This window comes from Lepidochelys kempii, chromosome 28 (assembly GCF_965140265.1).
Source record: "Lepidochelys kempii isolate rLepKem1 chromosome 28, rLepKem1.hap2, whole genome shotgun sequence".
Taxonomy (NCBI): domain Eukaryota; kingdom Metazoa; phylum Chordata; order Testudines; family Cheloniidae; genus Lepidochelys; species Lepidochelys kempii.
In genome coordinates this window covers 1,559,851-1,581,698 of record NC_133283.1, presented here as the reverse complement: position 1 = coordinate 1,581,698, position 21,848 = coordinate 1,559,851, and the positions used below count along the sequence as shown (strand labels likewise).

The window sequence follows — 21,848 nt, the reverse complement described above, 5'->3', positions numbered from 1 at the left end:
TGAAGTAGAGGCTGGGGGGGGGTGACAGGGGGCAGGCCGGAGAGGGGCAGCTGGGGCTGCTGGAAGGGTCCCACTCGCCTTGTCCCCCGCCATAATAAGCAGTGAGGGGAAAACACCAGAAAGAGGAGGGGAAAGGGAAAGCAGATTGACCATTCCTCCCCGCTAGGCTGCAGGCAGGGGAGGAGGACGCCAAAGGGAGGGGGGGCAATCAAGGACGTGGGGGGGTGTGGTTGGTCACAGACTCAGGATGCACTAGGGGAAGGGGGGGATATAACAGCATTGGCAGAGTACAGTGTGACAGGGGTTCAAACTAAAATGGGGAGGGGCATAAGTGCATGGGAGGGGGCATGGGCACACGAGGAGGGCGCTAGTCAGGGCAAGGGTGGGGCCGCAGGGGGAGGGAGACAACCACACTGGGAGTGGGGCAGAGAAACCAAGGGGCTAGCTTCAGGACTGGGGCAGGGCAAACAAACAAAGGCTGCTGAGGGGAAAGGGCAGGGCAGGCAAACAAACTGGAGCTGGTGAGAGGCTGGGCAAAAAAAGGGGGAAGCAAAGGCTACAAGGGGAGAGGGGGAGACTGCTGCAGGGGTAGGGTGGGCAGTCCGGGGTGGGGGCACGTGTGCCCACGTGTGCTTGCGACAAAGTCAATGTTTAGGCTGGCTGCTGCCTCAGGCCCCAACAGTGGAAACGGGTGTGGCAGGCCAAGCAAGCAGCTGAGTCCCAGAGGCAGGAACTGAGGCACAAGGTAAAGTGCCAGTGGGGGTGGTGGAGGGGGCAGCAGTGGTGGTGGTGGTTGGGGGGACCCAGATGGACTGGGGGCAGGCTCCACACCACACCCCCGAAGTCCCCACAAAAACAGACAAGACGCTCACCACAAGAGCACAGTTCGAAAGTTACTCAGTCCTTGATGGCCCCCTCCACAGTGGTCTGCAGAGTGTCCGCTCGCTCCCACAGCGGCAAATGGTCCTCTTGGTCTCCCTCCTTGAGGCTCCAGCGGTGGCGGCTCCAGGCGGGGCGTGACTGGCGGCGGCGGCGGCTCCAGGCGGGGCGTGACTGGCGGCGGCGGCGGCTCCAGGCGGGCCGTGCACAGGGAAACCGCTACCTGCCCTAGCTCACCTCTGCTCCGCCTCCTCCCCTGAGCACCGCCCCGCTCGACTTCTCTCCCTCCCAGGTTTGCGCGCCAAACAGCTGATTGGCACCACAAGCCTGGGAGGCGGGAGAAGCAGCGGCATGCTCAGGGAGGAGGCGGAGCAGAGGTGAGCTGGGGTGGGGAGCTGCTGCTGTGGGGGAGGGGTGTGGGCAGCGCAGAGTGGAAGTTTCACCCAGGGCGTGAAACCTGCTTGTACCGGCCCTGGGAAGGACCCCTCTCAGGTGGTGGTGTCCACAGCAGCAACGGCTGGGGCTGGGGTCCCTCACTCCCCTCCTCTGGGGAGTAGGCCAGCAGCCCCCCCCAAAGGGCTGTAGTTGGAGCAGCAGCAACCAAGGGTGGGGGTGTCCCACGGTCAGCCAGCAACCAGGTAGCAGAGAAGGGGGGGGGTCTGACCCAGCCGGGGGAGCAGCTGGAGCAGAGCTCAGGGCCTAGTATCACCAGCAGCAGCCCTCTCCCTCCAGGCCAGAGGGCAACAGGAGAGCGATCCAAGGGAGAGGTCTGGGTCCCAGGTTAAGCAGGTCCCTTTTCCCCGGGTAAGGTAACAGGGGCAGTTCCAGAACAATCAGGAAGTTGCTGAAACCAATTAAGGCAGGCTAATTACAACACCTGGAGTCAATCAAGAAGCTACCAGAATCAATTAGGACAGGCAGAGGTATTGGAGCATGAGCTTTTGTGGGTGAATACTCACTTCGTCAGATGCATGTAGTGGCCGCTTTTACAGATCCAGACTAACACGGCTACCCCTCTGATGAATTAGGACAGGCAGGCTAATCAGGGCACCTGGTTTAAAAAGGACCTCACCTCAGTTACTGAGGTGCGTGCGAGGAACTGGGAGCAAGAGGCGCAAGAAGCTGAGAGTGAGCAGGCGTATTGCTGGAGGACTGAGGAGTTCAAGCGTTATTAGACATCAGGAGGAAGGTCCTGTGGTGAGGATAAAGAAGGTGTTGGGAGGAGGCCATGGGGAAGTAACCCAGGGAGTTGTAGCTGTCACACAGGTGTTACAAGAGACACTGTAGTGTGGAAGTATAACGTTGTATAAGGGGACATGCTGGATACATTGTATATGAGAGGGCATGCCAAAACATGTTACAAAGTATCTGAGGGAGCACACGTTGGGACAGTTAGCTTTTGAATGGAGAAGCAATTAAGATAGAGCCAGCATGTCTAAGAAGCAGGCATCAGAATGGAAGGCGTGAAGGGCAATTAGTTAAGTTAACTGGAAGCTGTTAAAGGAGATTGTTAAGGGTGGCAGGTAATTGAAGATACATGACTGGTCTCAGGGATCTCGAAGGGTGGTGACTAAAATCTTTTTCTTCTTTTGTCTGTAACTTCTCTGTAACTTGTTCTCCAAAAAACTGTATAAATTAAAAGACACAAGCCCCACTCGGGGGGCTCACTTCTAAATGTATTAGCAGAGCAGCTTTGCTAATAAAACAGAGTGGTCTGATAAATTGTGAGTCTGAGTCAAACTTTGACAGTAGACAGCTCCAATTGACAGGGCCCTGGGCTGGAACCTGGAGTAGAGGGCGGGCCCACCTTCCCCCCATCACCCCAACTCCCTATTTGATACAAGAGGAGTTGATCTGGACTGTGGGTCCCACCAGAGGGGAAGGTCCCTGGCCTGTCCCCTGACCCATTAGGTGGGCCAGCAGAGACTGCGGGGATTGTTCTCCTCCTTTTCCCTATCCTGGCCAGTGATGAGGTTAGCCAAGTGAATGGCAGGTTTGTGCCACTAACAAAAGGAGCCAATCGGAGGACTGCCGTGAACCTCTGAGGTGAGCAAATCCTCCAGAAAGAGCAGAACCATCAAGGCAGAGGAGGAACTTTGTCACACTAATACTAACTCCAAACACTAAACCCTCTCCCTTAAATCTAAACAAGACCTTAAAATCCGACCCTCAAATCCTGAACATACAGTCAAACTGCTAACCCAGGAAACCTAAACCCTACCCCTAAATCCTAGCCCCAAACCCTTTCCTTGAACCCTAAGCCCTGACTTCAGTGCATCCAACCTCCTAATTTTCTATGTCCAGCTTCTCTGAGCTGCAGCACAAGTCTGGCAACCAGCCACAGAGTGGGTGGCTCGTTGGCTCAGAACGATAGACTTGCTTGTTTACATTCCTTTTGTCTTGAAAGAGCAAAGTGTGGGAGACAGGCTCGTTAATTGCTTTGTCGGTCTTGCACTTTCGGTGAGAATTTAATAAAGGGCAAACAAATGACCTCCCTGCTTAGATAACCATGCCCTACTTCATAACAATGTAGGACTGAAAGGGATCTCAAGAGGTCATCTAATCCAGCCCCCGGCACTGAGGCAGGACCAAGTATCCTTAGACCATCCCTGACAGCCGTCTGTCCAACCTGTTCTTAGAAACCTCCAGTTCTACAACCTAACTTGGGAACTTGTTCCAGAGCTCAAGTGGCCTTCTAGTTGGAAAGTTTCTCCTAATGTCTAACCTCTATGTCCCTTGCTGCAGATTAAGCTGGTTCCTTCTTGTCCTGCCTTCGGTGGCCGTGGAGAACAATTGATCCCGATCTCTTTATGGCAGCCTTTTACATTTTTAAAGACTCTTGTCAGGTCCCCCATCAGCCATCTCTTCTCAAGACTAAACATGTCAATTTTTTTAACCTTTTCTTGTAGATCACGTTTTCTAAACCTCTTGTTGCTCTCCTCTGGAGTGTCTCCAAATTGGCCACAATAATTGATGTGGAGATGTCAATACCAAGAGAGAGAAAATTGCTTTTGTAGTGAGCCAACCACTCCCAGCCCCTATTCAAGCCCAAAGTGATGGTGTTAAGTTTGCAAATGAATTGTAGCTCAGCAGTTTCTCTTTGAAGTCTGTTTTTGAAGTGTTTTGTTGAAGGATGGTTACTTTTCAATGTTATTGAGTGTCCAGGGAGATTGAAGTGTTCTCCTACTGGCTTTTGTATGTTGGTATTCCTGACGTCTGATTTGTGTCCATTTATCCTTTTACATAGAGACTCTCTGGTTTGGCCAATGTACATGGCAGAGGGGCATTGCTGGCACATAATGGCATAGATCACATTGGTAGATGTGCAGGTGAACGAGCCCCTGATGGTGTGGTTGGATCCTATGATGGTGTCGCTAGAGTAGATATTGGGACAGAGTAGGCACTGGGATTTGTTGCAGGATTTGGTTCCTGGGTTAGTGTTTCGGTGGTGTGTATTGCTGGTGAGTATTTGCTTCAGGTTGGGGGACTGGCTGTAAGCGAGGACTGGCCTGTCTCCCAAAGCCTGTGAGAGTGGGGGATCATTTTCCAGGGTAGGTTGTAGATCGTTTGATAATGTGATGGAGAGGTTTTAGCTGGGGGTTGTACGTGATGGCTCATGGTGTTCTGTTATTTTCCTTGTTGGGCCTGTCCTGAGCCCAACTTTTCAATGTTATTGAGTAGCCCAACTGTCCAGTCTGGACTTCTGGGTACTCTGTAGCCAGTCCAGTCTGGACTTCTGGGTACTCGTCTCGCTCTGTCAGTCTGGTTCCTCACTTCCCCAGGTGGGTATTGTAGTTTTAAGTATGCTTGATAGAGATCTTGTAGGTGTTTGTCTCTGTCTGAGGGATTGGAGCAAATGCAGTGTATTGGGAGTATTATTGGGAGTGTACCACACCCATCCTAACTAAATTGGCCTTCAACATTGGTTGTCCACTTGCAAGGTAACTCCCTTCTCTTCATGTGCCAACATATATTTATGCCTGTTTCTGTAATTTTCACTCCATGCATCTGAAGAAGTGGGTTATGCCCAAATAAATCTGTTAGTCTTTAAGGTGCCACCGGACTCCTCACTGTTTTTGTGGATACAGACTAACATGGCAACCCTCTGATACTTTCTCAAGAAGCTGAGCAAGTGCTTCACTGATGCTACTTAGACTCAAACACATTGCGATACAAGTACATAGCCAATATTCATAACTTCAAATACAAAAATGACACGCACAGACGGCATAATCATAACCAGGAAATTACAACCTTTTCATAGACACCTTAGTTGCACCAAATCTTGTACAAAGGAGGTCAACTATAGGACCTTGGTTGCAACAATGATCACACAGGAGCTGGCAAGATAAGGGTTCAGGGGGATCCTGCATGTTGGCTGGCCCTTTGGGGAGCAGTCTCCCAACCCCAGGACTGTGCATAAGTAGAAAAATCCAGCTCCCTTTTTGGGGTTACCTTGTGTCTCCTTCTCCCAGCACTGAGTCCTCCCCTGCCCCCTAGAGGGCTGTGATCGGTGCTCTCTGGGCTAGGTGTGTGTAGCCTTTGATCAGATGCACCTTTTCCCAGCAGCTCTCCTATAACGGCTCCCTGTCTCTCACCAGCCTGGGGGAAAACACTCCCTTCTCTGTCAGCTAGGCCATTTGTGTTCTCACAAACTACCACCTGGCAATTTCCTGCTCCCAACTCCTCTGTTGTCACAGGCGTTGGAGCTGCATCTAGATGTAAAGACAGTTATTTGCCAAAAACTTATCAGAAATAGCATCCCGAAAAACTGGGACCTGGATTGGGGTACCCCCTGACACCCCTTTCTCTGTCCCTGAGAAGTCAGCGGTGTGACTGCTGCCCTCCAGGAGGTCAGTGACACAGTTCCCTCTCCAACCCTGGGTCACAGGCTGAGTGCCTGGGTGCACAGACGCTGACCTAGCCTCCTCCTAGTGCCCTGGTCATCCTGCCCTAAGTGACTAGTGAGGAGACATTCCCGTACCCCCACTATTCCTTCCCCCATTTCCTCCTCTGGGCCCCCTCCTAGGATGCATTTCTCTGTGCTCCATAAGAAGAGATCTATCTCTTGTTCAGCTGCAATACTCTGCCAGCTAGCAACTGGGACAGTTTCCTTAATTACAGACCACGCCTCTCCTGCCCCTGCCCCTGCGGGCATGTTGCCTTCTGCTGGAAAGGAGCTCGTCTCAGCCCCTCCCATTCTTGGAAGCACCCGAGGTGACGAAGCGGGACTGTTCTTAATGTTTCCTCTGAATATTGTGGGGTGCCTCAGTGTCCCCTAGGCAGTTCTTAAGTATCTAGGTGGTGGGATAAGGATGTATGATCGTTGCAGAGCCCTAGAGGGCAGGTGTGTGCAGGGGTCAGGACACGGAGAATGGTCGACACCCTGTTTCCTGGCCACTGGTGGCCTGGGCCCTTCCCCCCTGCAAAGTGAGAGCTAAAGGGTTGGAGAACAAAGGAATCAGGTGCCCTCCTGGCCCCGGGAAGGGACAAAGCCCAGAGGAGGAGGGGCAGGAGAGAGTTTAATTTTGGGACTGGCTGGGGACGTGGAGTGAAGGGCAGACGTGGTTGTCTGGCTCACTGCCCCCAAAATGGACCCAGCTGAGGGGTCCTGTTCTCTGCACCTACAAGCTCTGTTTTAGACCATGTTCCTGTCGTCTAATAAACCTTCTGTTTTACTGGTTGGCTGCGGAGTTGGGGGGCAGGACCCTCTGGCTTCCCCAGGACCCCGCCTGAGCGGCCTCGCCGTGGGAAGCGCACAGAGGGGCAGAGGAGGCTGAATGCTCCGAGGTCAGACCCAGGAAGGTGGAAGCTGTGTGAGCTGGGTGTCCTGCAGACAGTCTGCTCACAGAAACGAGACTTCCCCAGAGTCCTGCCTGGCTTCGTAGGGAGCCCTTCCAGAGCATCGCCTGGGGACTCCATGACACCCTGCTTCCCTGTGTTAGAGAGTCACAGGAATCCTCACCGACCTTGGTGGTTTCTGAGATCCCCTGCCCCGTCTCTGGGCTCTCCCTGGCAGGCGTTACGCCCCCATCCCTTCCTGATATGGTGGTGCCTCCCGCTGCAGTGCCGGAGTTGGTCTCAACCGCCCTCCCACCTGGAAGCATGTGGCTTCCCTCGGCTGCAGAAGAATCAAGGAGACTCTCCCATTCTCTCAGCAGTTCCTGAGACCTTCCCCTTTCCCTCGGGGGTCCCACTCCCTCCTGCTGCAGGCAAATACTTTAACCTGAGCTACATGGAAAAAATCATTCCCAAGGAGCAGAAGGTGTTCTATGACCCCCCAGTCAGAACACTTTCCAAACCTTCCCACCCCACATGGATTTTAGCTAGTGGTACAAGGAATCTGCTTTCGCCCACCCCCACAATCTCTGCCATTTGGCCAGGCAACGTACTGGCCTTTGGGACCACACTCTGCTTAACCAGAGAGATCTGGGCCCCTGTATCCCTCTGCCCAAGTATTCCCTGCCGTCAATTTGGACAGCCGTAACATGCTCCATATCTGGCTCTGCAGAGGCTAACCTCCCAGAGCCAATACGGTCGGTTTCAATTGCTTGGCGGGTTTCTGTGCTGAGGACAACAGAACTAACATGAGCTATTGGTTGTCTGCTTCCCCCTAGCCCAGGGCATTTTTTCCCCAGGGGATCAGTGGAATTACACTGATCGCACCTCCTGGGCTCGTCTGCTTTTACCGGAGATTTGGGATGAGGGTTAGAGGAACGTTTAGGCTCCCAACCCCCTTCTCTTTTCCCAGGGGCAAAATGGGATCCTCCTTCCCCACCAGTTTTAAACCCCTCTTTCTGCGGCCTGCCCTCAATAGACGCTGGAGTCTGTTCCAAGGCATGAGATAAAAAAGCCAAATCCTCCACAGACTCGACACCTTTGTCCCATAGACACTGCTTCGCGTCAGCCTGACTTGTGCCTAGGAAATGCTCTTGAGCAACAAGATCCAACATTCCCTCAAAACTTGCCACCTCTTTACCCCTCACCCATTTGCCCAACAAACCTTTCGTTTTGTTCTCATATTCCCCATTACTCATCCCAATGTCCCCCTTAAGAGTCCTAAACTTAACTCTGTATGTTTCAGGGGTGATCTGAAAACGTCCCAAAACTGTATCTTTAAATTTACAATAGTCTAAAACATCTTCAACAGACACTCCATTGAACACATTTTGAGCTTTACCAGTTAATTTCGCAATCAGGGTAGGAGTCTCTTATCATCAGGGATTTCATGTATTACACACGGCCTTTTGAAGGTAGTCAGATATTCAGCAAGATCATCCTCTTCACTGTACGTAGGACATCAGTGTTCCCGTTTGTGGATTTTTGGAGTGATGGGAGTCGTTGGGGTCAGGGGGGGTCTGGTTCTGCTTCTCTAGCAGGTCCAGCTGGTGTTTTGTCTTTCTTTCTCTTTCTTCCCTCTTGCTCCTCTTTTTCTTCCATAGCCCTTCTGTGTGCAGCCTTCTCTTCTTTGAGCCTCATTTCTGCCTGCCACATCTGAAACTCTGAAGAACATGGATGCGTCTGAAGAAGTGGGGTTTTTACCCATGAAAGCTTATGCTCAAATAAATCTGCTAGTCTTTAAGGTGCCACTGGACTCTTTGTTGTTTTTATTTGAAACTCGTGGTCCTCTTCCTTCTCTGCCACTTCCAGTCTGACCAGCTCTAGTTTGGTACCTGACTCCCTGGGAGTCATTTTTCTGCTTTCTTGTGATTATTTCCCTCACCCAAAATAAACAGACAGAAAATAACAAAACTGTTTCCTCCTCCTGGCTGTTCTTAGCCGCTGCACTTAAGACTCACTTAAAGTCACAAATATCAGTGCTTGAAGTGCGAACGTCACTTGGAGTAACAAGCCGCACACACCCTGCTCGCTGTGCCACTGTGACATTCCCCTCTGGTGTTATCCGGACCGGTGATCTGCTAGATCACGCCAGTCCTTGACTCTGGGAGCCAGCCTGACCCTGCTCTGCTGTGAGAAACAACCCCCCCCCACACACACTCCTGGGCTGGTCACACACGGCCTCTAGCATGTCAGCTGCTCCCAGGTACTTGCAAGCGAATAACACTAGTCAATATCTCTGGTCCCAGACCATGGGCACCAGGTTTGTATAATTTTTGGTGGTGCCTAGAATGGGTCTAAGTCCTGCCCCCCAGCCCCTCTACCTGCCTTGTAAGCCAATATATAGTTTTAGAAATAATGTAAAAATGGACTGGAAACAGTAAGTGTTTAACAGTTTCCCTATATTTCACAATATGGGGTGGAGGGTGGGGGCATGAGGGCTCTGAGGTGTGGAAGTGGCTCAGGGCTAGGGCAGAAGGTTGAGGTGCAGGGGGTGAGGGCTCTGGCTGGGGCTGAGAGGTTTGGGGTGCAGGAGGGGCTCGGGCTGGGGCAGAGGTTGGGGTGTGTGGGTGAGGGCTGGCAGGTGGGGCCAGGAATGAGGGGTTCAGGGTGTGGGAGGGGGCTCTGGGCTGGGGCAGGGGCTTGGAGTGTGAGAGGGGGTTATGGATCTGGCCTGCGGGTGCAGGATCTAGGGTGGGACTAGGGATGAGGGGTTTAAGGTGCAGGAAGTGGCTCTGGGTTTGAGGGGGGCTCAGGATTGGGGAAGGGGGTTGTGGTGTGGAGGTGACAGTTCTGGCTGGGGCCGAGGGGTTTGAGGTGTGGGAGGGGCTCAGGGCTGGGGCAGAGGGTTGGGGTGTGGCGGCTTGAGGACTCTGGCTGGGCCTGAGGGGCTTGGGGTGTGGGAAGGGCTTAGGGCTAGGGCAGAGGGTTGGGGTGAGGGATGCAGAGTGGAGCTGGGATGAGGGGTTCAGGGTGCAGGAGGGGGCTCAGAGCTGGGGCAGAGGGTTGGGGTTTGGGGGTGAGGGCTCTGGCTAGGGGTGTGGGCTCTGGGGTGAGACTGGGGATGAGGAGTTTGGGGTGCAGACAGGCTGCCCTGGGTCTGGGGCCAGAAGAGGACTCCCACCAGCCCTCTCCCCGCCAGCAGCAGTGAGTTCCGGGGTAGGAGCCCCCCTCTCCACATCGGCCAGGCCTGCTGATGGGGGGGGGGCAAAGGGGCAATTACCCAGGTGATTTAAAAGGGCCCAGGGACCCCAGCCACTACCGCAGTAGCTGTGGCTGCTCTGGGGAAAAGCAACTCTTGATTCAAAGATGCTTTTGATTTGCCCCATGCAGGTTCCAGGCAGTGGAGTAGCATGGGGCATATAAAAAGTGTCTCTGAATCAAGAGATGCTGCAGCTTTTCCCCAGAACAGGCTGGGTTGATGCGGCGTGGCTGCCCTGAGGCTCCGGGCACTCAGGGCTTCCTTGGGCGGGGGGGCTTGTGGCCCTGGCTACAGGAGGGGGCAGGGAACAGCATCTAGCTACTGCCCAGGGTGCAAAGTGTCAAGGAGTGTGGGGCAGTCAGGGCCCTGCACCCCGCACTTCCTGCGATTCCCTGGGACTCTCAGCCAACCAGTAAAACACAAGGTTTATTAGACAACAGGAACGTGGTCTAAAACCGAGCTTGTAGGTACAGAAAACAGAACCCCTCAGTCAGGTCCAGCTTCGGGAGGCGGGGAGCCCAGACCCAGGGTTCTGGGCCTTCCCCCATCTCCCCAGACAGCTCCAAACTAAAACCTCCTCTAGCCCCTCCTCTGGCCACCTGATCTCTTTGTTCTCTAACCCCTTCAGCTGGCACCTTGCAGGGAAGTGGCCAGGAGACAGGGTGTTGGCCATTCTCTGTGTAGACAGCATCACACCTGCCCTCTCGGGCTCTGCCACAATCACACCCCCTTATCCCACCACCTAGATACTTAAGAAGGGCATAGGGGAAACTGAGGCACCCACACAGTATTCAGAGAAAACATTAAGAACATTTCCACTTTGTCACACAGGGGCGCTCCAGGGGAGGAATGCAGGGGTGGTGGGCGGGGCTCCCAATATTGACTCCTGACTCCCAATATTGGTGGATCCGGGCCCCAGTGCTCTGAATATTGGTGTAGCCCAGGCCCATATAACTCGCCGCCTATGTCCCAGACACAACCATAGGAACCGCTGTCTTGCAGTGTCCAGTTATGCCTTCTGGACGCTGCAACCTAATATGAGTTTGTCAATTTAACAAAGAAATTGATACGTACCAGGCTTGTTATCCCAAGGGGCGTCTCTGACATGTTTCAAACCAACCGCACTGCTTCCGGTAGAATAAACAAACAGATTTATTAACTACAAAGATAGATTTTAAGTGATTATAAGTCAAACAACAGGGGAGGGATAGCTCATTGATTTGAGAATTGGCCTGCTAAACCCAGGGTTGTGAGCTCAATCCTTGAGGAAGCCATTTAGGGATCTGGGGCAAAAATTGGGGATTGGTCCTGCTTTGAGCAGGGGGTTGGACTAGATGACCTGAGGTCCCTTCCAACCCTGCTATTCTATGAAAGCATAACAAGTCAGATTTAATCAAATGAAATAAAAGCAAAATGCCTTCTAAGCTGATCTTAACACTTTCAATGTCCTTACAAACTTAGGTTTCAGAGTAGCAGCCGTGTTAGTCTGTATTTGCAAAAAGAAAAGGAGGACTTGTGGCACCTTAGAGACTAACAAATTTATTTGCGCATAAGCTTTCGTGAGCTACAGCTCACTTCATCGGATGCATTCAGTGGAAAATACAGTGGGGAGATTTATATACATAAAGAACATGAAACAATGGGTGTTACCATACACACTGTAACGAGAGTGATCACTTAAGGTGAGCTATTACCAGCAGGAGAGTTGGGGGGAAAAAACCTTTTGTAGTGATAATCAAGGTGCTGATCCGACTGCACAAGGAGTCCTATTCCTTCTTCCCCTCGGACAGCTGGCTCTGCAGCTGTGTCCAGGTGATGTTGCCCGAGAGGGACACATACTGCTTCCCCCGTTACCAATGGATCGAGGGGTACCGCACCGTGGAGCTGCGAGAAGGGGCAGGTAGGTTCTCAAAGCCAATTCCCCCGCTTCACACAAGGATCACAGGCCCTGCATGTCCATCGCTCCCTCCTCTCTGCGCCCCATAACCCGAGCACCTCCCGCCCACCCAGCAGCTGATCGGGGGCGAGCCCCAGGGCCCGCCGAACATGGTGATCCCGAGGAGGGGAAATTCCCTCTTGACTTGATCGCCAGGATGTCGCCATGTCTTCCATGAATGTTCATGGATCCTAGCTTAGATCAGTAACTGGTAAGCAGCTAGACACTGGAGTAGGAATGAATGGGCAGTTTTCACAGTGGGGAGAGGTAAATAGCGGGTTCCCTTGAGGGTCTGTCCTGGGACCAGCGTGGTGCAACATATTCATGCACATCTGGCCTCGCTACCGGTTTGCACTCTGCACGTCTGTCTGCATCTGGCCTTGGTAAGGTCTGCCACATGCAAGATCTATCAACTTGTACCTTGGGGCTAATCTGCTCCATGCTCAGCTATTCACATCTATATTTCATGAGGTTTGCTGTGTGCACAGCTGTCCACATCTGGCCTGGGCCTGGTTCAGGGCTGTCCTTAGGCATATGCAGAATATGCCGCTGCATAGGGCACCACAAATTTTGGACCACCAAATTGCCCCAAATTTCATGGTGCCCTAAGCAGCCACGTGCTTTGTGTGCAGCAGCGCCAGCAGCCGTCCCCATCCCACAGCTGGCCCCCCTGTGCATTCCTATGGGGGTGTGGGGCCGGGACAACTCCATCCACCCCTGCCTCACCTCTTCCCACCCCCACCCCGCCCTCATTTTCCACCCCTTCTCCCAAGCCCCCACACCCAGCGATGGACCCAGGGGATTAGCGGGGGATGGGGGGCTGGCGCTAGCAGCAGGGGTCAGGCCTATCCCTGCACTCACTGGCAGTGGCGGGAAGCAGAGCACCCCAGCCCGCTCCACTCCGCTGGCTCCCCGCTGTGTCACTCCGCTTCCCACTGCCAGTGAGTGCCGGGGGGGAGTTGGACCCCTTCCCCCAATCCCCCTCCCCTGAGCGACACGGCTGGGACGGGGGGAGCAGAACGGGCTGGGGCCGGGTCATTCCATTTCCTGCTGCCGGTGCCAGGCCCCCCCCCGCTAATCCCCCAGGATGCTCTGGGCCTGAGTGGCCCCCCCACAGCTCCCCGCAGGTCTTGAGTGCAGCCTAGATCTGCCACAGGGGGGTTTGGGGTGGGGGGGGAGCAGGTTTTCAGGCAGTGCAGGGTACCATCCTTGGTAGGGACGGCCCTGGCCTGGTTTGCCGCATGCACAGCTGTCAACATCTGTCCTTCATGAAGTTTCCCACATGGACATCTGTCCACATCTGTCCTGTCAGCATCTGGCACTCCATCTGCACCTCTCCTCCCTTCTCATTACCCTCCCCCCCACCCTGTATACTCCCATTCGAGAAAGCAGTCTAGACTGTGGCAGGGCTGTGTGGTGGGGGAGGGAGCCCCCAGAGCACCCCCTGGTTCCCTGAGGGAGCAGCAGGAGGCGCCGTTTCTCATCCTCCCCCTCCACCGCGCACACAGGAGGGTGGGCCTGTCGTGTGACTCACGCCCGGCCAGGCCACCGGCTCCTGCTTCGCCCTCCAGCCAAACCCACTGCTGAGGACACCCAGCGTCCACTGCTGCTGCAGCACCGGCAAGAGGAGCTGAAGGGGCAGCAGGCAGCCTACCAGTGAGCCAGGCAGGGGTGGCAGGGCTGGGGAAGGGGGGCCGGGTCAGGCTGGTGAAGCCATAAGCACTGTCCGGGGGAGGACAATGATTAGAGTCAGTTCTGCTTTCACTCCCTTCCCCTGCCTCCCCCTTTGGGCTCCCAGTCCCCCCTGCTCTAACCATTAGACCCCACTCCCCTCCCAGAGCTGGGGAGAGAACCCAGGAGTCCAGAGCACTCTCCAGAGGCTCATAGGGACCCTGATCCAAACCTATCCACCCCCCATATCAGGATAAGCCAGGCTGTGCCACATCCAGTCCCCCTTGTCGGCTGCTATCACGCCTCCCATCAGTGAACGCTGGAAGGGCAGGGTCTTATCCTTTGGTCTCCACCTGGGAGGGGTGGGCAGGATCCAGCCACTGGCAGAAGGCCAGTCAAGAGAGTATGCTGGGTGAGACTCATCTAAAACCATACCTCTGCCCCCGCCCCCCCTGCCCTGGGTAGGCCTTACCATCCCCAGTGCCCATCAGTCTCCCATGCCTGCTCTGGGGAGACAATGGAAGAGTTAACCCTGTGGCATCAGCAGCTCAGGGCTTCTCTGCAAGCCCCAGCTCCTGGAGTCCTGGGGTTATGATGGGGAAAAACTCAGCTTCCATTTAAAAAGCCACATCACTCTCCAGACATTGTGTGTGGGGAGAGCAGCTGAGAACTGTGACCCCCACGTACAGGGCCTGGGGCCATAGAGTAGACCCCATAGTATTATTTAGTGAAATCTCATTATTTTGAAGCCAATCTTGTGATGGTGGGGGCTGGTGCATGGTCTATGAACTCTTGGGGTTTGCAAGACTGTATTTAAACTAGCCTCTTAAGACATTTGAAGGGAATAGGGGCAGTTCTTGGAGCAATGGGCTCAGGCTCTTGGCAGACTCAGGCAAAGTCCCTGCATCAGTCACACCTGGGGCAGGTCCCCCCCCCACACTTCAGAGCAATGGGCTCAGGCTCTCAGAGTATCCTGGCAGCATTGCTGTGTCAGTTGCATTCTGGTAAGTTCTCACAGCAATGGGCTCAGGCTCTCTGCACACTCAGGCAGTATCACTGCATCAGTTACACCCAGGGCAGATCCCCCACATCTCACAGCAATGGGCTCAGGCTCTCTACAGACTCAGGAAGTGTCACTCATTCACACTCAGAGCAGCTTCCCCCCTTCTCACAGCAACAGGCTTAGGCTCTCTGCAGACTCAGGCAGTATCACTGCATCAGTCACACTCAGGGCAGCTCCCCCATCACAGCAATGGGCTCAGGCTCTCTGCAGACTCAGGCAGCAGTGCTGAGTTGGTCACACTGGCTGCCTATTCTGGATGGTTCCTCTGTAACTACAAAAGCTAGAGACACTCTTATTTGTGATCGGAAGCTGAGCTGGAGGGGATCTCTTTGCCCCTTTGGAAGCCTCCAGCTACACCTGGGAAAGGCAGAGGAGGTCTCTGGTGGGGTCCGTGCCTGCCTGCGCTCTTAGGGGTGGGATGGTGATCCCATGTGTATCTCCCAACAGCTGGAAGGAATATACCCTGCGGTGGCCAAGGTGCCTGGACTTGGCCAGCGTGGATGAGTTAGACTCCAATGTCAAGTACAGCCTGACCAAGACCACCATCTGGACGGTGCACACCATCAAAACATGAGTGTGGGGGACACTCAGTCTGGGGCCGGCCCGAGGGCCTGGAGAGCAGCCTGGGGCACTAGTGCAGTGGAGATTTGGGAGGGTGTCATGAGATGGCTCAAAGGGGATCAATGCCTGCACCCCAGGTACCCCAGCGGGGATGGGCTGAACTCAGGATCACTCTAAAAGAGTCACCTTCTATCTCAGACCCTGGGTTCATGCCTGCCTCTCTGCCTGACATCCCCAGCCATTCCTTTAGGTCTCTATGTTATGCTGGGCACTGGCGACCCACAGTGAGAGACAGTGCATGCCCCAAAGTCCTCCGGTCTAAACACAGGGTGGGAGGGGAAACTAAGTCACAGGAGAGGGAAGAGACTCACCTCAGGTCACCCAGCTGCTCAGTGGTAGGAATAGAAATCATGGCTCCCAAGTGACCAACCAATTGAAAACTAATCTAATCTAATCCTAGAAGATCAGGGTCGGAAGAGACCTCAGGAGGTATCTAGTCCAACCCCCTGCTCAAAGCAGGACCAACCCCAACTAAATCATCCCAGCCAGGGCTTTGTCAAGCCTGACCTTAAAAACTTCTAAGGAAGGAGATTCCACCACCTCCCTAGGGAACCCATTCCAGTGCTTCACCCCCACCTCCTCATGAAATAGTTTTTCCTAATATCCAACTTAGGCCTCCCCCACTGCAACTTGAGACCATTACTCCTTTTTCTGTCACCTGCCACCACTGAGAACTGCCGAGCTCCATCCTCTTTGGGACCCCGCTTCAGGTAGTTGAAAGCAGCTATCAAATCCCCCCTCATTCTTTGCTTCCGCAAACTAAACAAGCCCAGTTCCCTCAGCCTCTCCTCATGAGGCATGTGCCCCAGCCCACTGATCATTTTCATTGCCCTCCGCTGGACTCTCTCCAATTTGTCCACATCCCTTCTGTTGTGGGGGAACCAAAACTGGACGCAGTACTCCAGGTGTGGCCTCACCAGTGCTGAATAGAGGGGAATAATCACTTCCCTCGATCTGCTGGTGATGCTCCTACTATGCCGTTGGCCTTCTTGGCAACAAGGGCACACTGCTGACTCATATCCAGCTTCTCGTCTACTGTAATCCCTAGGTCTTTTTCTGAAGAACTGCTGCTTAGCCAGTCGGTCCCCAGTCTGTAGCGGTGCCTGGGATTCTTCCGTCCTAAGTGCAGGACTCTGCCCTTGTCCTTCTTGAATCTCATCACATTTCTTTTGGCCCAATCCTCCAATTTGTCTAGGTCCTCTGTATCCTATCCCTACCCTCCAGCGTATCTACCACTCCTCCCAGTTTAGTGTCATCTGCAAACTTGCTGAGAGTGCAATCCACACCATCCTCCAGATCATTAATGAAGATATTGAACAAAACTGGCCCCAGGACCGACCCCTGGGGCACTTCACTTGATACCGGCTGCCAACTAGACATCAAGCTGTTGATCACTACCCTTTGAGCCCAACAATCTAGCCAGCTTTCTATCCACCTTATAATCCATTCATCCAATCCATACTTCTTTAACTTGCTGGCAAGAATACTGTGGGAGACAGTTCAAAAGCTTTGCTAAAGTCAAGATCTATCACATCCACCATTTTCCCCATATCCTCAGAGCCAGTTATCTTATCGGAGAAGGCAATCAGGTTGGTCAGGCATGACTTGCCCTTGGTGAATCCATGTTGACTGTTCCTAATCACCTTCTGTGGCAGCAGGGAGGGGGGAGTGTTGACCTGGGAATGTGGCAGGGGAGTTTCACTGGGGATGGGAGACCTGAGAGCCTGTAACCTGAACCAGGAGGAGGAGGGGGAGGTAACACCTCTGTCTGGGAAACTGGACAAAGGCTGCAGGAGGGAGCCTTCTGGGGTGGGGTGGGGGGGTTGGTTTCAGTTTGGGGCTGGGTGGAGGAACGCAGGGAACCCCAGGGCTGGGGTCTAAGCTCCCTGCCCCAAGAAGGACTTGACTGAGGGGTCCCGGTTGTACCCACAAGCTCTGTTTTAGACTGTGTTCCTATTGTCCAATAAATCTTCTGTTTTACTGGCTGCCTGAGAGTCACAGTGAATCCCAGGAAGAGGGGTGCAGGCCCCGGACTCCCCCACACTCTGTGACAACTGGTGGGAGTGGTGGGATGTACTGCACCCCATGAACGGTGCTTCCTGCAGTAAGTGACTGGGGAGCAGTAAAACAAAGGGGGATTGATGGGGACCAGGCATGCTGAAGATTCAGAGAGAGACGGTTTCAGGGGGCAGTTAACCCCTGGGAGTGTGTGTCCAGAGAGAAGGACTTTTGCAGTAACAGGGTCCCCCGGGGGATTATAAAGTGCACTATAAGGTGGGTAGAAAGCTGGCTAGATTGTCGGGCTCAACGGGTAGTGATCAATGGCTCCATGTCTAGTTGGCAGCCGGTATCAAGTGGAGTGCCCCAAGGGTCGGTCCTGGGGCCGGTTTTGTTCAATATCTTCATAAATGATCTGGAGGATGGTGTGGATTGCACTCTCAGCAAATTTGCGGATGATACTAAACTGGGAGGAGTGGTAGATACGCTGGAGGGGAGGGATAGGATACAGAAGGACCTAGACAAATTGGAGGATTGGGCCAAAAGAAATCTGATGAGGTTCAATAAGGATAAGTGCAGGGTCCTGCACTTAGGACGGAAGAACCCAATGCACAGCTACAGACTAGGGACCGAATGGCTAGGCAGCAGTTCTGCGGAAAAGGACCTAGGGGTGACAGTGGACGAGAAGCTGGATATGAGTCAGCAGTGTGCCCTTGTTGCCAAGAAGGCCAATGGCATTTTGGGATGTATAAGTAGGGGCATAGCGAGCAGATCGAGGGACGTGATCGTTCCCCTCTATTCGACATTGGTGAGGCCTCATCTGGAGTACTGTGTCCAGTTTTGGGCCCCACACTACAAGAAGGATGTGGATAAATTGGAGAGAGTCCAGCGAAGGGCAACAAAAATGATTAGGGGACTGGAACACATGAGTTATGAGGAGAGGCTGAGGGAGCTGGGATTGTTTAGTCTGCAGAAGAGAAGAATGAGGGGGGATTTGATAGCTGCTTTCAACTACGTGAAAGGGGGTTCCAAAGAGGATGGCTCTAGACTGTTCTCAATGGTAGCAGATGACAGAACGAGGAGTAATGGTCTCAAGTTGCAGTGGGGGAGATTTAGGTTGGATATTAGGAAAAACTTTTTCACTAAGAGGGTGGTGAAACACTGGAATGCGTTACCTAGGGAGGTGGTAGAATCTCCTTCCTTAGAGGTTTTTAAGGTCAGGCTTGACAAAGTCCTGGCTGGGATGATTTAACTGGGAATTGGTCCTGCTTCGAGCAGGGGGTTGGACTAGATGACCTTCTGGGGTCCCTTCCAACCCTGATATTCTATGATTCTATGATTGCAGCGAGTGGTCCCGGGGCGGAGAAGTCTGCAGCTCGACCCTGGCAAAGAGATGGTGACCTCAAGAAGGACTGGCCCCCTAGGGGTTCTTCCTGGAAACCGTGGAAAGCTGCCCAGAGCAGTGTGGGCCCTGGGGCCTGACCGGGCAGGGAGGGGTCAGACTGCTGCCGAGGACATCCCAAGACCCTTCCTACCTACGCCTAGGAGAGGGGTTGAGGGAAGCCCAGGGAATACCGAGGGCACCTTGACCCCGGCAGCCAGCAGGGGATCCTCCCGGCGGAGCTCCCCAGCCCTGGAGCGGAGGCGGCTGGAATGGGAGAGGGAGATGAAAATGCGGGAGCTGGAGGATCATGAAAAGTGACGTTAGCATGAGCAGGAGGAGCAGGAGAGGCAATGTTAGCATGAGCGAGAGGAGAAGGAGAGGCATGAGGCAACGTCAGCATGAGCTGGAGCTGGCCAGGCTGAGGAGCAGTGGGGTGCTGGCTGCGGTGAGTGAGGGGGGTCCCAAGACTGCAAGGAGCTTTGATAAGTGCTTCCTGGCCCAGCAGAAGGAGGGGGAGGACATAGATAGCTTCCTGATGGCCTTTGAGAATGCCTGCAAGATGCACAGGTTGACCCTGCAGACAGGCTCCAGTTTCTCACCTCCTTACTGGACCCCAAAGCCATGGAGGTGTACAGCCGAATGATGGGCGGAGGCAGGGGACTACGAACTGTTCAAAAAGGCCCTGCTCCATGAGTTTGGACTGGCCCCTGAGATGTACCGGAAAAGGTTCCGGAGTCAGTGTAAAACACCTGAGGTCACATACTGGTCAACTGAATGCAGGGATATGCCCGCAAGTGGACAGCTAGGGCCCAAGCTAAGTAGGACCTGCTTGATCTAATTGTACTGGAGCAACTGTATGAACAGTGCCCTTCTGACCTGAGGCTATGGTTGGTGGACAAAAAGCTAGAGAACCCACAGCATGCAGGGAGGGTAGCTGGCCGACGAGTTTGTGAACAGTCGGTCAGGGGGTAGCTGGGAGGAGTCCCAAAAGAACAGGCCCCCCACGATGCAGAGAGAGAATCACCATGGGACCTCCCAGTGGGGAAATATGGAGAACCCCCTGCCAAGAGGAATGCCTGGTGTCAGGACCATCCGACCTGCTCGAGGGGACCAACGTGACCTGAGCTGCTATCACTGTGGCCAGAGAGGCCACGTACGGACCCAGTGCCCCAGGCTCAGGGACAGACTGAACAGATACAACCTACCCAGGGTTAACTGGGCAGGGACCCAGCTGGACGAGGGGCAGACGGGATGGGAGGAAGGTCAATGGATACTGGGATACGGGTGCAGAGGTGATGCTGGCCCGGCCCGAGGTGGTGGCCCCAGATCAGCTGGTGCCCAACACCTACCTGACCCTGACGGGGGTGGGCGGGACTCCATTCAAGGTGCCCGTGGCAAGGGTACACCTGAAATGGGGGGCCAAGGAGGGTCCCAAGGACGTGGGGGTGCACCACCATTTGCCCACTGAGGTTTTGATTGGGGGGACCTGGAGGACTGGCCAAGCAATCCCCAGAACACCCTGGTGGTGACCCATAGCCAGAGCCGGCAAGGGGCACTGCGCCCTGACCTTGGGGAGGGCACCACACCAGAGGCACAGGACCCTACCGTAGTGGGGAGGAAGCACCGAGAGGCATGGCTCAGAGAGGCTGTGGCCTCAGACCCAGCCAGTGAGAGGGAACCGGTCCCCATCCCTTCCCCAGCCGCTGAGTTCCAGGCCGAGTTGCAGAGAGATCCCTCCTCGCGGAAGCTCAGGGACCTGGCTGACCTCAGTGTGGTACGGACCATGAGGAGAGGCTGCCAGGAGAGGTTCCTGTGGGAGAAGGGGTTCCTGTACCGAGAATGGGCTCCTCCAGGGGGAAGTGGAGTCCTGCGGGATTAGGAGGCAGCTGGTGGTCCCCCAGAAGTATCGCCGCAGGCTCCTGTCCCTGGCCCATGACATCCCCCTCGCAGGGCACCAGGGAATCCGGCGCACCCAGCAGAGGTTGCTACAGAACTTTTACTGGCCCGGGGTCTTTACCACGGTCCGGCAGTATTGCCGATCCTGTGACCCCTGTCAGAGGGTGGGAAAGGCCCGGGACAAGGGGAAAGCGGCTTTGAGACTTTTGCACATCATAGAGGAGCCTTTCCAGAAGGTGGCCATGGACATCGTGGGGCCTCTCAGCAAGACAACCCGGTTAGGGAAGAAATACATTCTGGTGGTGGTAGATTTCACCACCCGCTACCCCAAGGCAGTGCCCTTAGCTTCCATTGAAGCAGACACCATGGCAGATGCGCTCCTGACCATTTTCAGCCGAGTGGGGTTCCCCAAGGAAGTCTTGACAGACCAAGGATCCAACTTCATGTTGGTCCTGCTCTGGTGCTTGTGGGAGAAATGTGGAGTCCGGCACAACTGGGCCTCAGCTTATCACCCCCAGTCCAATGGGCTGAACCAATGGGACGCTAAAGATGACGCTGAAAACCTTTATGAACCAGCACCCAAAGGACTGGAACAAGTACTTACCTCACCTGCTGTTCGCGTATAGGGAGGTACCCAGGAGTCTACCGGATTTTCGCCTTTCGAACTGTTATATGGAAGGAGGGTAAGGGGCCCCCCCTGGACCTGATGAGAGACAAATGGGAGGGGAAGGCCACTCCCAGTGGAGAGTCAGTGGTGGAGTATGTCCTGATCTTCTGAGAGAGACTTGCTGAACTCATAGGCCTGGCCAGGGAGAATCTGGTGGATCAGCTACTGAGGGGGATGGAGAGTTTTGCCATGGCGTATATTGATGAAATCTGTGTCTTTAGCCAGACCTGGGAGGACCACGTGTCCCAGGTTAGACAAGTGCTGGACCGACTCCAGGAGGCTGAGCTGACCATAAAAGCAGAGAAGTGCAAGGTGGGGATGGCGGAAGTATCTTACCTGGGCCATCGGGTGGGGAGTGGCCGCCTAAAGCCGGAACCAGCTAAGGTGGGGGTGATCAGAGACTGGCTCACTCCCCACACCAAAAAGCACGTCCAAGCCTTTATTGGGTTGGCAGGATACTATCAAAGGTTTGTGCCCCACTTTATCGCCATAGCTACCCCCATCACTGAGCTATGCAAGAAGGGGAAGCCAGACAAGTTGGTCTGGACCGAGCAGTGCCAGGAGGCTTTCCGGGCACTGAAGGAGACTCTGGTCAGTGGCCCACTTCTGGCAAACCCAGACTTTGACAAGCCCTTTATGGCGTTCACCGATGCCGCAGACACCGGACTGGGGGGCGGTGTTAATGCAGGAGGA

General features: G+C 54.3%; 1 long non-coding RNA gene across 4 annotated transcripts in view; it reads right to left on the bottom strand.

The window, feature by feature from the left end:
• Positions 1–1,227: 1,227 nt before the first annotated feature.
• Positions 1,228–21,848, bottom strand: part of LOC140904267 (uncharacterized) — a 37,232-nt gene continuing 16,611 nt past the window's right edge. For 2 of the 4 annotated variants that reach the window (XR_012156471.1, XR_012156468.1), the window contains exons 3-4: positions 10,994–11,043; positions 1,228–8,381 (exon numbers count right to left, since the gene is read on the bottom strand). This is a non-coding gene — a long non-coding RNA (uncharacterized lncRNA). Of the gene's footprint in view, positions 8,382–10,993; positions 11,047–21,848 lie in introns of all 4 variants that reach the window. The other 2 variants (XR_012156469.1, XR_012156470.1) reach the window with 2 other exon arrangements.